Source organism: Anas platyrhynchos, chromosome 21, assembly GCF_047663525.1.
Source record: "Anas platyrhynchos isolate ZD024472 breed Pekin duck chromosome 21, IASCAAS_PekinDuck_T2T, whole genome shotgun sequence".
Classification (NCBI taxonomy): Eukaryota; Metazoa; Chordata; class Aves; order Anseriformes; family Anatidae; genus Anas; species Anas platyrhynchos.
Genome location: NC_092607.1, coordinates 664,940 through 682,305, shown reverse-complemented (window position 1 = coordinate 682,305; position 17,366 = coordinate 664,940).

Here is a 17,366-nt window from a genome sequence, read left to right as displayed (position 1 = left end):
GTCTCCAAGGTCCGGGAACAGCGGCAACAGCGGCAACAGCGAGGACAGAGGGGACAGCAGCAACAGCAGCAGCCACCTCAGCCAGGGCCGTCTCCACAACCGCCAAAACGGTCTCGGAATGCTGCCGAACTCGGAGCTCCAGCGTGACGCCTTTTGAACCTGGCCGCTGGAAGGACCTGCTTTTTGACTCTCCTTCTCTTCACTAGGAGCATGTTCCCTCTTGCTTTGGTAATGCTCTTTCTCAGTGTTTTTAGTCTTGTCCTTTCTACCTTGGCATCTCTCTGCAATAGCTGAGGAGGAAAGCTTTTTAGAGCTACATTCAGTGTCACACTCGAGAGAGGAAGTTTGCCGCAATTTCTCACCAGGCTCAGAAGACTCTTTGCCGTACAAAACGTTTTCTTTTGAAATAAGGTCACGTTCTTTTGATCTTCTTGGTTTCTCCTTGTCTCCACTGTCATCACATTGGTACTGTGCGAGGTATTCATCCTTCCCAGTAGATTTCGGAGGGTCCGCGACACTGCACAAAATAAAATCACATTTCTCACTTCTGCTGAAGGACGTGAAGATTAACAGTAAAACCTTCCAAAGGCAAACAAACAAACAAAAACCTCCAGACTACAGGAACACTCGCAGAGATATGCCATTTAGAAACCTCTCCTGCGATTAGGACACCTTCTCCAGCTCCCAGAGAAAGTGTTTTTTCCCCTCTTGCTTCTGAAGCCATTGCACTAAAAAAGCACACGCATCTGTCTCCCTCCACATGCTGCTGCTCTGAATAAGAGCCAGAAGATTCAAAACCACCCTATTTGGTCTCCCCACATAGCCGAAAAAGACACCAGTTGAAACAGAGTTTTCTACCTCTCTCCCAGGAATTTACATTCACATATCTTGTGACTGCAAAAATAGAAGGCGGGGCTCAAAAGGAACAGCCAGTGTTGGAAATGAAAAAAAGCAGCCCGTTTCTTCAGAGTCTTAAGCCTATGCTACTAGGAAAAAAAAAAAAAAACAAAAAAAACAAAACAAAACAAGAGGAGAGGAGAACAACAGCGGGAAATTTACCTATTCTCCAGGTGTTCAATTGCAAAGCCTCCGCTGGAGGATCAACAGCTGTGAATTCAGCGTGCTTAGGAGAAATCAGATCTACGTCTGAACCACAACTATTTCAGTAGCATCACTAACTTATGTTACTCTGAAGAAGCAGTCAGCACCGTTTCTATGTTAAGAAATAGCTGAACAGAGTCTGTTATTCACAGGAATTATTCAGGCAGGCTTCTTTAGGAAGGCTGGGTTTCACTAGAACATTGCTCCGCAAGTCCCTTCTATTCCTTTTCCCCTTAGAATCTGGGGATGTTTCAGCTAAAAAGGAGGGCAGAAACACTCTCCGTAGGTCTCCACCATGTAGTAAAACAGCGCTGTGTACCTGGTTAACTTCTGCAGCCAGCAAAGCATTGCTATTTGCAGCAGTGCCCTGACCCCAGCCTCTTGCTGAGCTCCGTCCTGTGCTGCTCGGATGCTCCCGCTGCTCAGACACGGGGGCTTAGAGAGCCACCGGGCCAGCACAAGCCCCCGAGCTCACTGTCAAACTTCACTTTTGGCATCTTTCACTTCACCATCGCCGCCGGACGAGGAGCCCAGCAATGCCTGACGCCGCTCCGGGCTCACCTAAATGCGGGGCAGGAAATTCAGATTCAAAGCTGCGAAGGTTTTTCTTAGTGAAAGCATGGAATGAGTGGCCATCGGTGACTAACCTTACAGGAAGGCATTCACTTTGTGAATGCTGCAGTGAGTGAAGACTGAAGGCGTTTTCTGAGTGACCTAAGGAGAGCCCTCCCCGAAAAGCAGGACGTTTTATTGTCTATGTAACATCTCCTTTGAAGGCTCGAGCATGAGATACACCAGGTTTAAAATCTCAAGACACGGATCTGCCACCACAGAAGCAATACATTTCATCTACTAAGCCTAAATACCGTATTTTGCCTCCTCTGTAAGTTTAAAAAAACACGGCCATGCTTGAAGGAATGCATTCTCAGATATTCTACGTATTTACAGTGCTTTAATTAATACCACAGACATGTTGTGCTGTTGAGGGGAATTTGCAATTATATTTTCATTTCCAACCAAACGCAGCCTGACACAAATTGGGAGCAAAAGGAACTAATCATCTGGAAGCCGGGATATGCATCATTCGCCATTTTCTAAGAAAATGACAAAAATATAAAACCCCAGCAGTCTGAGAACGTGAGCATTGAGGTAAAGGCCTGATCAAACAAACGCGCACAACTATGATTTGTCCTTGTAACTCAGCAAAAGTCTGCAAACTGCCATGGTAGCAAATGAGGAGAAGGAGCTGGTATTTACAGAAGTTGCAGCTGAAGATTCAGATAAACCATTCGGGTCGATGCTCCCTTCCTGCAGGTTTAAGCTGCGGTCACATCGCCTATTTCAAACCCTTTTGATTTCTACCAGTCACCCCAGATCCCACCTATTTTGCACGTTTTCCAATCAATGAATTCGCTACATGATTTCTGGGGCAGAAGAGCAGGCCTGGTGAAGAGGAGCATGCCTGGTGCCATCATTCAATCAAATCAAAAGCGTCCAGGAGAAGCCCGGGGTGTGGTACTCACAGGGAATGTTTGCGAGCGGCCAAGTTCAGCAGAAGAGAATAGGCAGGACTGGAAGCCCAGGGGAACGAGATGCATCTGTTGTTGCAGGCAGCCCCAGCAAAATGTTACAGCTTCACTAGCCTGGGGCATGATCCCCCCCTTCCCTTTTCACAGCCAAGTACAATATTAGCTTGCCTTTTCTTTTTTTTTTTTTATTATTATTATTATTTTTATTTCTTTTTGCCATCGTCAGGCTGAGGCCGGCTGAGAATATTTTGTGTCTAGACTAATAAATGTTTGTGCAGATTTTACAAGAGCGGCTTATGGGAACAGAATCCACTTTTTGTTTTCTGCTGGAGGAAAAAAAATAAAATAAAAATAAAGGAGGAGCATTAAAAGCAACCAAGCACCCCCGTGCATTTGTTTGAAATTACATATTACGGTGCTGCTATTTTATGTGCAATCAATACATAATTTGGAAGAAAAAAATGCTTTTAAAATTCAGAGCTATCCCTGAGCAGCTAAGGTTCTCTTGGAAACTGAAGGAGGAGTCTGAAATTATTGTTCTTTTGTTTGCCTCCCCCAGTGGGAAAGGCAGCACACAAGTAGAAACCACTGTGCTTTGAGGCGGCATGAATCATTAAGAATAAAGATTCCTCCCCCCCCTCCCCCTCCAATTAAACATGAGATATTAAAACTGAATCTAGGACAAAGGTAAACTAAACAGACGCCTTCCTTCCCAGGCAGTCAGTGGGTTAAATCAAATATCAAAGGGGCAACATCAACCTTATAACTTCCTCTGCCGAAATTAAAAAAAAAAATAAAGGTAACTTCTATTTTGCCTGCCCCGACCCCAATCGCATCGCCCGAATGGGTGCAAACTGCTGGGATATGTGAGGGCCCAAGCCTACATTTTCCCTTTTTCGTATTTGTTGGAGGAGGGCGGGGTATCTCCAGATGAAATGGCTGACCGAGCTTTTTATTTCCTCGCTTTGGGTGGAAATGACTGAATCTTTCCAGGCAGCGGAGCAGTGCTCGACCGGCTCCCTCGGCCTCCCCGCGTGGGAAGAGCTCTGCCGGGAGCAGCCCGCGTAACCCTCAGATGCCAGCCCCATCAGGATTAGGTCCAGCAATGGGATGTTGGCTCCTCTAAGTGAGGACGCATCCTCTCGAAACACATACACAGAGATTTAAATGAGATATTCCCAAGAACACCTGCCTATTCTTTCAGCACGTGTGCAAAGAGTAAATTCATTTTACTTCATTCCTCTTTTTCTCAACTCTCCCCTCCTTCCTCCGGAAGGAAACAGACAAGCAATATTAGCAGGGCCTTCCTTTTCCCCTGGTGGTGTCCAAGAACGCGAGAATTGAGAAAAGCGACTTGTCAGGAATCAAGTTTAAGAAGAGTGTTTGTGGACTGCGAGGTAAAATACCGGAAGCTGTAATCAGAAACACAACTTTTAACTAAAAAAAGCTTCTTTCCATTGTAAATTATTCCAGTTAGTGAAATAACAAATTAGTTCTCTGCTCAGCCACAGCCTCCTCCACCAAATTTAAGTAAAACCTGCAAAGAAGTCAAAGTTGTAAAACATTTGTCAGATGCAAGGGGCAGCGTTGCGTGGGTTAGCATCACGCTCAGATGCCCACAGTACCAACAGGTGCTTTCTTTCCAGAGGCACTGGCTCCTCCACGAGTTCCCCGCACGAAGAACTGAAGAAGCTGCAGGCAGGGTGAGCCTTCCTCAGTCCTCATCCTCACAGCAAGGAGTACTGGGGACGGGGAGCTGTGTTTCGGCTTGCTAAGAAGCAGAAACCCCCCGAGTTTTCAGGCGGGCTCCGCTCAGCTCCCCTTGTGACTGCTGCTCGGGACACGACCCTGCCTTGCTCAGCACCCTCGACTCCAGCAGGTGCTGCTGCTGGCAGCTGCCCTATGTATACAAAAAAAGAAGAAACCAACACAGTATTTTCCTGCTTTTAAGTATATCCCAAGGATTTACTAGGCATTGTGACGTTCTGCAGAAGCCCACAGCTGTAACTAAGGTTTGTGGGGTGTAGAGGGGCTGGGGGCTAAACAAGGCCAAGAAGAGCCACATCTCCTCCCCGTTTGTCTCCCCTGTACTCTTTTTAGGACATCCAACATTCCCAGATCTCGTTTTGTCCCAGTGACCAAACAGGAGCCTGGCACTCATGCACTACGCCTTAAAACCTCTACAAACCGTGCGCCTAAGTCACAGCACTCATTATAAGCCGGCAGCTCTTTCTGGTCTCACAAACTATATGTGGCTTGAGAGATGCTCTCCAGATTCAGGGCGCTGAACACCTGCAGCCTTTGCCATAACCATGACAAAGTTCAGGAGCTCCCTGCTGGCTCCAAGGCTGGCTCCAGCAGCGGCTTCAAGCTGTGGGTCAAGAAGGCCAAGACACCCAACGAGAACCTGCAACACCAAGTGGCTTTCTGGAACGGCTCCAAACACAACTGGAAGCCTGTTGGTTTTTTTGGAAGTGAGCTCTTCTGGACCTGTTAGGTGCAAGCAGAAGTCAAACTCTCAAAGCATGTTTGCATCATTAAGCTCCCCATGATCTATCTCCAAGGTCTTCTAAGAGCTAGTAGCAACGTGGTCAGAGTTCTTGCCTGTTTTTCCCTTCACGTTCTTCCACGTCAGCAGCCCTGTGCTCCCTTTGGGCTGACTTCCAGAGCTGGGTAGAAAGGATCCCCTGGAAGCAGAGATGCTGCTTTATGCAACACCTTGCAGCTCACTGCACTCTGAAGGGTACACGAAAAGAGGTGAGTGGTCCTGGTGTGGTTCCTTCCAGCTCTCAGAAAGGCAAGAGAACTGGAAATGAACCATCAGCCAAAGGGAGGCACGGCGCAGCCTTACGAAATGCCATCTGGCTGCTACAGGATAAGGAAAGGAGGCATTTTTGGTGGCTCCCATCTCCACAGAAAAAGAAACAACTATTTATGCAGCAGAGTGGTTGGAGTATTTCAGGAGGCCCTGAGCTACCCCAAAAACCAACAACGAAACCACAAACCAAACCGAAACCAAACCAAACTAACATGATGGACTGCAATAAAAGATGAAAATCAGAATTAATACTACCAATGACAATAAAGATGTTGAAAACTTGAGTCATCACATCCCTTGTGTAGACTGCAGGAGGAAGCACCTTTAGTGCCTGATGTGACAGTGTCAGAAAGTTAATTAATAACACCACAAAACTGGATTCCTGTGAGCACACACTCGGCAAAGGCGATACAACCGACAGCCGGACTTGAACACTGATACTGGTACCTGACTGGGAAACAGCGAGGAAACAAAGGGAGGAGGGGAAACCGTGCTATCCTGAAAATTGCATCACTTGTTTACAAGTCACCGGCAACTCCGAGGCAAACCATCTCGGGCATTTATGGATCAGTGACCTCACGTCTCTGGCACAGGACGGAGAGGGAATACCGACCGTGAGTTCACAGAAGGGAATAGCGCGTCCAGGCCCTCCTGCACTCCGCCAAATGTGGTCAGAATGTCCCCTCCCCTCATCACCCCAAAACTTATCACGTAGGACTTCTATTAAACAGACCCCAAAGAGCTCGTTCTGTCAATTTTGCAACAGGCTCAGCATTTCTCAAAATTAGAGAGGCTAACTTCATAATATACAAAAATACTGCATCTGGCACAGGGGAATTCTCAGCTAGACTTCAGCCTTGAGACAAAGCGAAACTGACCATAGAAATAGAGATTGGCCAGAGCTCAGCCACAAGAGAGTATGCCTCCGTTATATTTATTATGTGCAAACAGAACCAGAAAAACAGTTTACACTGACTTGCTGCTTTAGAAGTTAGTTCCATAAAGATGGAAGAAATTCTCAACTCAAACTTGAAGAAAGCATCAGACTTCAAAACCAGCCGTAGATCTTTGAAGTAAGACTGTTATGAATTCAGAAGTCACATCCAAACAAAAAGATCATTTATATTAATGGTAACTAGATTAAAAAAAATTTAATCCTGTCCCTCAGGCTTTGTAAGTGACTGGGGGAAAAACAGCGCAAGGATAGTAATAAGCCTAAGTGAAACACCACAAACTGCTAAGGGAAGCAAAAGACCCAAAGAAACAGCCTTTTTGGTACATTAGGAACAAAAGGAATCCTAACAACAGCACAAAGTCCATCACTTGACAGAAATTCTTCAGCGTAGAGAAATTTACAAAAGGCAGAACCGTTCAAAAGCCAGCTCTAACAGGCTCCAGGGACGCGTGGACACGCAGCGATAAACATCGGTTTTCCCAGTAATAACCAGCAGAGATAAATGACGACAATTACGGCTAGCAAACGGAGCGCTGGATGCAGCTGAAGCAGGCACAGGTCATCGAGGGCTTGGCAAGAGAAGAGAGAGCCCAGGAGAGCCACAAGAAGCATTCAAGGAGTAGGAAAGCCTCACAAAGAGAATGCGTGCCCTACCTCCAAGTGTTATGTCTCAAACTTGTCTTTGTTAAACAAGCACAGTGCACAGGTGCTTTACGGAAATGCAAAGGGCTTTTTGGCTGAGGAAAGCTAGTAAGACTGCCAGCCTGAAGTTAGCAGTCACCTCGTTTAGAAAAAATGGCACCTCCTTCTAACGAGCTCCGGAGAACCCAATTAACAGCGTAACTGGAAGAGGCTGCCTTGCTGGCAATGTTTCAAGACGGTAACAAATGGGTTTTCTACATAATGTCTGCTTGTTCGGGGAGGTTTGGACTTACAGCCTATGGCATTTAGGTCCTGGGGTTTGCCTCATACAGGTTGTTCTCCACAGCTGGACCAGGTTCCTCAGAGCACCCACCAGCTCCTCGTGCGTGAAACCCCTCTGAGCAAACACCAACACAGCACAGGCTGCTGCTTAACACCAGCAGCGCAGCTTTCCAAACTCCCCTCTCCTTTCCCCCTCCAGCGGGCTGCTCGTGTTCACCTCAGGCCTTCCACAACAAAGCCCCCTTTGCACGGATCGCCGTGCACTTTGACAGCCCCAAGGCGCTCTCTGGGGCGCCTGTCCCGGCTGGGACCGCCACCTCAGCCTTGACTCACCCTTCAACGAAGCCAAACTCCTCCGTCAAGCCTGACAGGGAGCCCCAGCACCTACCGGGCAGCGCTGACAGCCGCAGCCTCTCCGCTCCCTCAGCGCCCCGCCGCCGCCTCCATTAGGTGCCTCGCCCCGCCGGCTGCCGATCTCCAGCGCCGCGCAGCACCTGGGGGTCAGCCGGGCGTCAGGGCGGCCCCCGGCACCGCAAAAGCCCCCGGCAGGGCTGGGGACATGGCCCCGCTCCCCTCCCACCGCCACACCGAGCGCGTGTGTGTATATATAGAGGGGGGGGGAGCCCGGTCTCGGCTGGCTCCGTCCCGTTTCAAGGCACGGAAAGCGAAGTTGCTCGCCCTGCCCGTGTGCCCCCCATACCCCCGGCTCTGTCACAGCCCAACCGCGCCCCGTTCCCCCCTCACAGAGCCGGGGAAGGGGTGCTCGCAGCCGCCCCTCTCCTCAGGGCCGGCCGGGGGAGCGCCTCGCCTTCTCCCCGGGGGTCTCCCGTGGCCGCTTGGGGTCGCCTCCCGCAGCCGCCTCGCCCCCCTCTCCTCTCAGCCCTGCCGCCTGCCTCCTCCTCCGCCGCCGCCGTTTTGTGTCTCTGGGAGTCGTCCGCTGCCGGCGGGGCGGGCGCTGAGCCGTCCCCGAGTCCCAGCTCCGCCGGCCGCCCGGGCCCTCGCCTCGCAGCCCGCGGCACCCACTCGCATCCTCCTGGCACCTCGCAGCTTCCCCCCCCGTCCCCGGGAGGGTTTGAGAGCCGGGCAGGGCCAGGCAGCGGCGGGCCGCGGTGCCTCAGCCTCCCCCGGCAGGGAGCGGGGCGGAGCCACTCCGCCCGGCAGGCGGCGGCCGGCCCGGCCCGGCTCGGCTCGCCTCGGCTCAGGGCATAAAGGCGCTGAGGGCGCCCGGCTCCCCGACCTCGGCTTCTTCTCCAGCCCCGAGTTCCCCTCAGGTGCCCGGTGCTGAGGGAGGAATGCCCTCCGGGGCTGGCTGGGACACCCCCAAAACCTTTGGAGAAAAAAACAAACAAACAGCGAACAAACAAAAAACCCACCCCCAACCCCCTTTTTTTCCACCTCCAAGTTGAATAAAGAGGAGCTCTTCCTTCAGTACGTGTCCAGATATCTTAGTCTACGCTTCGCTTTAACTCCCACTACGTCCTTCTCTTCAATACCGCTGCTTTTAGCAATGTTTTTACCTCAGACGCTAAAAGTTGATCTTTTCCCCAAGTCAGAAAAAACAGAATGGGGCTTCTGGGAACCCTTAGCTGTGACAGCTGTTCATGTCCAACCTAGATTTACTCCTTTATATATATTTAACTGTGAAGGTCTTCTTCTCTCCAGACTAATAACGGGGAGAAGTTTGCCCAAAACTTTGAAGAGCAAAAGTTTTGATGCCAGGAACGCTCCTGCTTCCTCGTTGCCTGTCATTCCCTTTTAAGTATGAAATTTTCCAGTTGCAATGCAATGAGCTGACTGTGGTTCCAGAGGTAAAGATGCATTTAGGATACCAGGTTTTCAACATCGTCTTGAAGTGGATAAGAAGAAACACATTTTTGCCTCAATGATATTTTTTTTTCCTCTCCTTTGCCTGGAGATGCAATGAAAGCTTCCTGTTGTCCGCTCAACACAGGCATCTTCTTCACGGTAGCTTTTTAAATACAGTGCTAACAACACAGCTCTTTGTTCCCTTCTGTACATCTACTGAAACGCAGATTAGGTGCCAGGCGTAGGTCAGTCTTGGAAAAAGCTGCCACCCCTAACACACTGACGGAAACGTCGGCATTGAGTTGCACCTGGCTCACGATTTGCCAGTGTTTGCCTAGAAAGCTCCATGGTTTATATAGCATAGATAGATCCTGAAACAATTGAGAAAAGTTAGACTTGGAGCACTGTGTCCAGCAGTTCTGGGCTCCCCAGTACAAAAAAGACAGGGGTCTCCTGGAAAGAGTCCAGCGGAGGGCAACAAAGACGATAATGGGGCCTGGAGCATCTCCCCTGTGAGGAAAGGCTGAGAGACCCGGGGCTGTTCAGCCTGGAGAAAAGACTGAGAGGGGATCTCCTCAATGTGTATAAATATCTGAGATGTGGTGGACAGAGGGATTTGGCCAACCTCTTTTCAGTGGTTTGTGGGGACAGGACAAGGGGCAATGGCCACAAAATGGAGCCCAGGAAGCTCCGCACCAACATGTGAAAGAACTTCTTCACGGTGAGGGTGACGGAGCACTGGGACAGGCAGCCCAGGGAGGTTGTGGAGTCTTCTCTGGAGATATTCAAGGCCCATCTGGATGCCTACCTGGGCAACCTGCTCTAAGGAACCTGCTTTGGCAGGGGAGTTGGACCCGATGATCTCTGGAGGTCCCTTCCAACCCCTACAATTCTAACAAAAAGGACTGGTTCATATTCATACTGGTGCCACAGTGGTGGAAGACGCTTATTAGACTGGCCTAGAAACCTGAAGTAATGTGCTCAGGAGTGCTAGCTAGTATCCCAAAAACTCAGCCCTGTAGAATGCAGTCACGGGAGAAAGATGACAATGCACTTACAACAGATTAGGAAAAAAGCTAGGAAGCAGAAATGGATATTTTTATGGTGTACTCTTTTGAGCACCTCAGAAGTTCTTGTCACCTGTCTTGTCTGTGATTCCTCAACTTCATGTTCATTATATAAAGGATTTCTCAAAAAGTCATTTTAGAGAACAAGAAAAGCAAACCATATACACAATCCCATTAAAAATGTCAAGCATAGATAAAAAACATCATACGATGGGTGAGCAATGTCTGACGGGTAGGGCTCAGAGGGTTATGGTAAATGGGGCTACATCAGGCTGGTGGCTGGTCACCAGTGGGGTCCCCCAGGGCTCCGTTTTAGGGCCAGTTCTTTTCAATGCTTTTATAAACAATTTGGATGTAGGACTAGAAGGTGTTTTGAGCAAATTTGCTGATGACACTAAACTTGAAGTTGTTGACTGTTGAGGGTGGAAAGGCCTTGCAGAGAGATCTGGACAGATTGGAGAGCTGGGCGATCACCAACCGCATGAAGTTTTACAAGAGCAAGTGCCGGGTCCTGCACCGGGGACGGGGCAACCCTGGTTATATGTACAGACTGGGCGATGAGATGCTGGAGAGCAGCTCTGCAGAGACGGATCTAGGGGGGTCGTGGTTGACAGCAAGTTGAGTATGAGCCAGCAGTGTGCCCTGGCAGCCAGGAGGGCCAACCATACCCTGGGGTGCATCAAGCACAGCACTGCTAATCGGTTGAGGGAGGTGATTGTCCTGCACTGCTCCGCGCTGTGCGGCCTCACCTCGAGCACTGTGTGCAGTTCTGGGCACCACAGTACAAAAAGAACATTAAACTGTTGGAGAGTGTCCAGAGAAGAGCTACGAAGATGGTGAAGGGCCTTGAGGGGAAGACATATGAGGAGCGGCTGAGGGCACTGGGCCCGTGCGGCCTGGAAAGGAGCAGGCTGAGGGGAGACCTCATCGCGGTCTACAGCTTCCTCATGAAAGAATCATAGAAACACAAGGTTGGAAAGGACCCACAAGATCATCTAGTCCAACCATCCTTCTATTACCATTACTACCTATTACTAAAATAGCAGTAAGCACAAATGAAAGCTTAAGAACACTTTCTATTACTATAAAAATAAATAATTTGTAATACATGGTTAGTAATATTTAGCAAACAGTGTGCTACCACCATCACAACGGCCTATTACCCCTTCTAGCTTCAGAGGCATCCTTACACATCCAAAATAGAGAGGAGGATATAAACTATATGGATCTCTCTCAGCAGTGGTTTCACAACAATTAGAAGGAAGAAACAGTTGCTGAGAAGCCACAACAAGCTCAAGTTAATTTCTGGACTTTGAATAATTACTCCTTAAGTTCTCTCTCTCTCCATACAGTAGAGCACGCTCCTGACTAACTTGTACAGTGCACTCTGAATAGGAGAGATTTGTTTGCCTAAGCTAAAGGAAGAAATAGAAAACCAAGAAAGCTACTTAACTTTTAACACTTAAATTAAATGTTAAGTTACAAAAGTTCACAGGCCATGAGATAACATAAATAAATCCCTTCTCGAGCTAAAAGATCTCATTTTTTTTTTCAGGAGCGGCCTCCCTGAATCTAAATAATCCTCTCACAGGCAGAACAGAGTGTCCGTTCTAACTCTTTATCAGATGTGGAAGAAGAGATCGAGATGACCAGTGCCTAAAAAAAAGAGGCACTCTCTTTTCAAGGCAGACTGATCGGCACAACAAATTTCATCTGTTCTCAAGCACAAGCAACTCTAAGATAAATGGGTTCAAGGATCTTCAATGTGAAGAGTGAATATCCAAGCGTATACTGGGAACACCTGACTTGGACCATGGACGCCTCACACAGATTTCTGAGGAGTTCGGACAACTCCGAAATCATCTTTTACAGGAAGAGACCAGAGAATTTGACTCAGTGTAAAACTGGCACAGGCAGAAATCTCCCCAATTACAGATGCTCAAGTGCATTAGTTAAAAAGAGATTAGAGTGTGACTAGAGAGAAGTCTCAAACTCTTGTTATATACTTAAATTTCTCTCCAAGGATGGAACAACTGCTATCACCGTGCATGACTGGCTGTAGAGGGAGAGAGCGAGTGAAAGACTTAGAAAAGCACCTTCCCTTCGTAGTCCTCCCGCTCCCAAAATGGTTCCCAAGGAAAACTACTGACAGACTAAGGTTAACTGCTTTGAAAGGGCTGTGTGGGTGGACCCATTGTCTTCAAGTTCAAGCTTTTTCCTGCAGAAACTGCCAACAGTTATGCCAAATATAACAATTGTTTTGCAAGGTGGATAAACGTCTTCCAGACTGAAAGGGAGAAGTCGTACTGTTGTTGTCTGTGCACAGACAGCTAAGCAGTGAAGAGCAATGCTAAACAACCACGATACCCCAGAACACACAAATACTGCGTAACAGTGACAGAAAGTGCTAGAATTCAAAACAAAAATTACCTTCACCAAATCGGTTTTGTCGTAGTCTTCTCTCTGGTTGTAAATACACTGATTAATGACGCCATATACTTTTTCCAGGTGATAAATGTCAAATCCCTTCGTTATCTCAGTGACAAAGCATAACAATTTCTGAAGACAACAATGGAGCAAAACAACAACTTTAGAATAGTACCAGATCCTTTGAATACGCTCTATATGTTTTCGGAGGTTGAACAGTAACAATACAAGTGAGAGCCTACTTTTTCTTACGCTATTAAATAAAATGTGACACTTCAGAGAACAGATTAAATATCCCATGAGATTTCAGCAGGGAAAATGAGTTAATTTTTCATATTTCAGAGAAAGGAAAGGCTGAAATTTCGGACAATCTTTTACTACTAACCAATCTATCACATCAGTGGTTGTAATTGTAAGTCGACTGCTCCCAAAGCAGCAGGGAATGACACGATCCTCTTTGTAGGACAGCTGCTTCCACAGCAAAGCCACTGTTGCATTTCATTAGAGAAGCATTGCAGCAGCGTGGGGCACTGTAAAAAGGCTGCAGATCTTGTAGATACAGCTGTGCCAGCTGGAAAAGGAAGCACCCTTAGGTGATTACCTTTACCCACGTGTGCCATGCCTACAACTCTGCTGGCAGAACAGATTGCTCAAACGCCCAGAGCAAAGGTGGATTAGTTTGCTCAATCCTACCTTTAAATTCAGGGGTGGGTAAATAGCAAAGCGACTGCTTGTAGCAATCACCTCTCTCTCACACAGTCATTTCTATTACCAAAGATGCAGAGATGATAATCTCTGGCACAGCAACAGTGACAAGCTAGTGGCAGCACCTTCTTCCACTGCCACAGCTGTCCATTACCTGTGTGAGCCTGCAAGCATGTAGCTTTAGGGAGCAGCCATACCAAATGGAAATACTACTGCCCCCTGGAAATAATGCTGCTTATCATCTTATCAGCAAACTCTGCCTCCTTCATGTATATATATATATATATATATATATATATATACACACACACACACAATATAAGAAATTCTAATACTGCACTTTCAAGGAATTTCAGAAAAGTAGTCACTTCTCCATGGCTAGCTAGTTTACGTCAACCTGCTAACTTCAGGTTTAATATCATCACTGCAAGAAATAAAGATCCTTTTCAGGTTCTTAGTACATCAAAGCATGAAAAAAAATCCCCAAATAAAAGCCCTCAAACCCATCATAAGAATTATGAATCATTAAAATGATATCCATAATAGTACTAGCAGGTTGTCAGTGTGGTATTTTAAAATTCAGCAAGGCCTTTTGTCTTAAAAATTAGGCAAAGAATCTGTCTCCTAAACTACAGATAACCAGAAGCAAATGGTAGCCTACAGAAATCTCCATGAGGTGTGGAAACTAAACAGTCACAGTGCATTAAAGGCTGAATTATTTCACTATCTGTATGTCCTTCCAATTAATTGTTTTAATTGGCATTGGTTAACAATGGGCTTAATTTGCAATTTTACATGACGCAGGAATATGTCCTATTTGAGCATTAAAAAAAAGCTGAAATTAGACATACTTTGAGCTCATAGCGATCCACAATAACTATGTAGTCTGTCTCCGTAGGGACTTGTACAGTGTTCTCATCACTTATCTGTTGTTGGTCTTCTTCCCAAGAACGTTCAGGAGTCACCGCTTGAAATGCCCAGGAATCTGGAAGGACACAGATTTCTTCAGTCAGGTTTTCTGTTTATCTAGAATACAGTCTCAGTGAAGTATCCTGTACCTGCCAAACAGTCTCTTTCTACAAATACAGAGACAGAATTGTTATCGTCTTCACTGAGAAATACTTGGCTTCTCCCTTCTTTCCAGCTAAAGTCACTGCTCCACAAAAATTAGAAACTAAGACAAAAAAAGCAAACAAAAATACCCACAAACAAACCAAAAGCACTAATGAAAAGCTTAATAGTGGAAAAAAATAGTCATGTTGCCAATTCAGGTTAGGGAACACATCTTAGAGTACAACATTAGGGCTTAAGTCTCCTATTCCACATGTTACTCTGGATCCATGCATCTTGAAGTGCAGCTTTTTCACCTAAGCTGCTCGTTATTGGAAAGCACCTCGTACAATAAAAGAATGTCAGTGACTGCTGGCTTTCAGTTAGGTACCATTAGAAAAAAACAGACTTCAGAATCAAAAAAACAGCACCTACAGAAACATGCGGGCTTGGCTTGCACAATTAGAGGAGCAACATCATTACGGAATAAACTGTGTGGTGACTTTTGAGAGCTGTAACAGAAAAAATAGAGTGAAATTGAAGGCTAAAGCTAATAAATAGTGCAATCCTCCTCAGCAAGAATAAGGTGCTAAAGGATCCGTTGGACTTCTCCCTTACCATTTGAACTTGGATTTTCATTATAGTTCCCCATCTTGGTGGGGAATATCCACAAAGCTTAGCACTTTCCTTTTCAGTGTTAAGTTTTACTTGACAGATGTCAGAAACATGTTTGTCCACAAACTCTTCTTCATCACTATCGTTTTGGTCATCTGTTGGTACTCTGTTCTCTGTATCGAATTGAGAACTCCTTCTTCGCTTTGCTGCAGCATGCGCACAGTTGTTCCTTCTGCACTTTCTTTCTGACGCACCTACAAAGAGACAGCATAAAAAAGTAATCCAAAACATAACCAAAAGAATTCTTTCTTCAAAATCCATTATCTTCATCTTACTTGACTGACAAGGAAAACAAAGGAACTGAGCTACCACTGCCTACATATGCTGAGAAAAGAGTTGAAAGTTAATGGGGTCAGTTTGCTATTAAGATTAAAAACAAGCAAACAAACCACACACACTGCTATGGAATTTCATTCACTAAACAGTCACTTTCAGGATTTTACATGCTGAGGATTCTTACTTTGGATTGGCAGTATTAATACAACGTGAGGTTATTTGATAAAGTCACTGTCTTACTGCATGAACTAATACAGATGAACATCATAAAAGCCTCTGGAAATAAGCTCTCCTTCGAGTCTGGTATCAAGCTGAAGACTTCAAAAGCTAAATACATGTTTGGAAGAGATTAATTAATGAGACAATTTTAAGGGAATATTCAAAGGAGAAAAAACGTGAAGACTTATACCTCGTATGCTTCCTGATTCGGTAAACCTTTTGTGAAAAAACAAACTTTGTGGTTTTGCCCAACATTCGTAGTATTCATATAGTATTGCAAAAGGATATGGGTGGAGTCCATGGCAAAATTCCCACTCTCACTAGTTAGACTTCCCTCCTTCAACTGGAAATCACAGTATGAGGGAGCTAAGATTTTAGCATTTGGGGAAGGGAGGGGTGGAGTGGGGGTAAAAATACCATTTTGCATAATTAAAAACTAGTTAAGTATTCAGAAACTGCCATCCACAACATTTTTTACCTCAAGAATTAGCAATTTAGGGGCGACTAAATGGCAATTGGGCCGTCAAAGTTTTTGTTTGTTTGTTTTGTTTTATTTTGTTTTTTGTTTTTTGTTTTTTGTTTTTTATATTGTAAACCAACTTTCTTTGAACTTTAATTCATAACTATATTGAATGGATGACCTCTGGATTTCTCTCTCACATTTTGAAGTAAATTTGAAAACAAAATACCTCTGGCATAAAGAGCCAGGCATCAGAGACACCTGTTGCGTCTCAAGAACAGAGAAGGTATGAATGACAAGAGCAGCTGAATAAAATGCAACTTACCATTAGAAATGGGTGTACTGGCATCTACAGGTGCCGCTGTCATCGCCTCATTTTCATTACTCTCTTCATCTGGTTTGTCGTCTTCAGTAGCAGGGTTCTGCTGTGGTGACTTGGAGTTGTCACATGGAGCACATGCTGGAGAGGTGCGACCTTGCATTAAAGAATAGATACCAAAGATCTTCGTTGTGCATTTTCAGTTACAAATGCAGAGACAAGTCTTAAAATCCTTAGCGTTAAAGCACGTACCTCTTTTCTCACGAGATTCTTTAATTTGTTCACAAAGTCGTCCAAACTCTGTATCCATTTTGTTCCTCACCATTGAATATGCAGTGTCTTGCAAAACATAGGCTCTGTGACAATCTGAAATTTTACAGACTTTAACTGAATGTTGTCTACCAACCAATGAAACTGTTTTGATCACAGAAAAAAATTGCTTTCTTCATAGGTTGGTTCCAAAAGGTTATCTCAGTGAATATTTTCAGCATATCAACATAGAAGTTAATTAAAACAAAAGCACTAGTTCCTTGGGAACATTTATATCACAATTCCATGCCCAAGTAGCAAAATGATAAAATATTTACAATGTGGTAAGAGATGTTCTCTGTGGATGTCCAAAATCATCGAATCCATCCAAAGTCTATTGTCCGCACACAGCATTTATCCATCTATACGTTTGACAGATTTTTTAAACCAGGGCTAAAAAGCACATCCTCACTTGTAGATCTTTGATCTGGGTAGTACTCTAAGGCATTGTTACAGATTAGATCGATGTCCTTCAGATAGTCTCCTGCAGCGGGGTACTGGCACGAGTCAATTTGAGTCAGAACTGTTGAAAGATCCATCGGCTCTTTAATCCTTGTGGCATAGTCAGGTACCTGCAGATCAAATACAAGCATTCAGAGGTTTTCTTAACCTTGCACACTGTCTACCAAAATTACTCTGAAAACTTTAAATAAACGACTTCCTAAAAACCCTGAACATTTGCGATGCATCAGAAGATGCTGAAATTAACCAGTTTGCTTCTCAAAA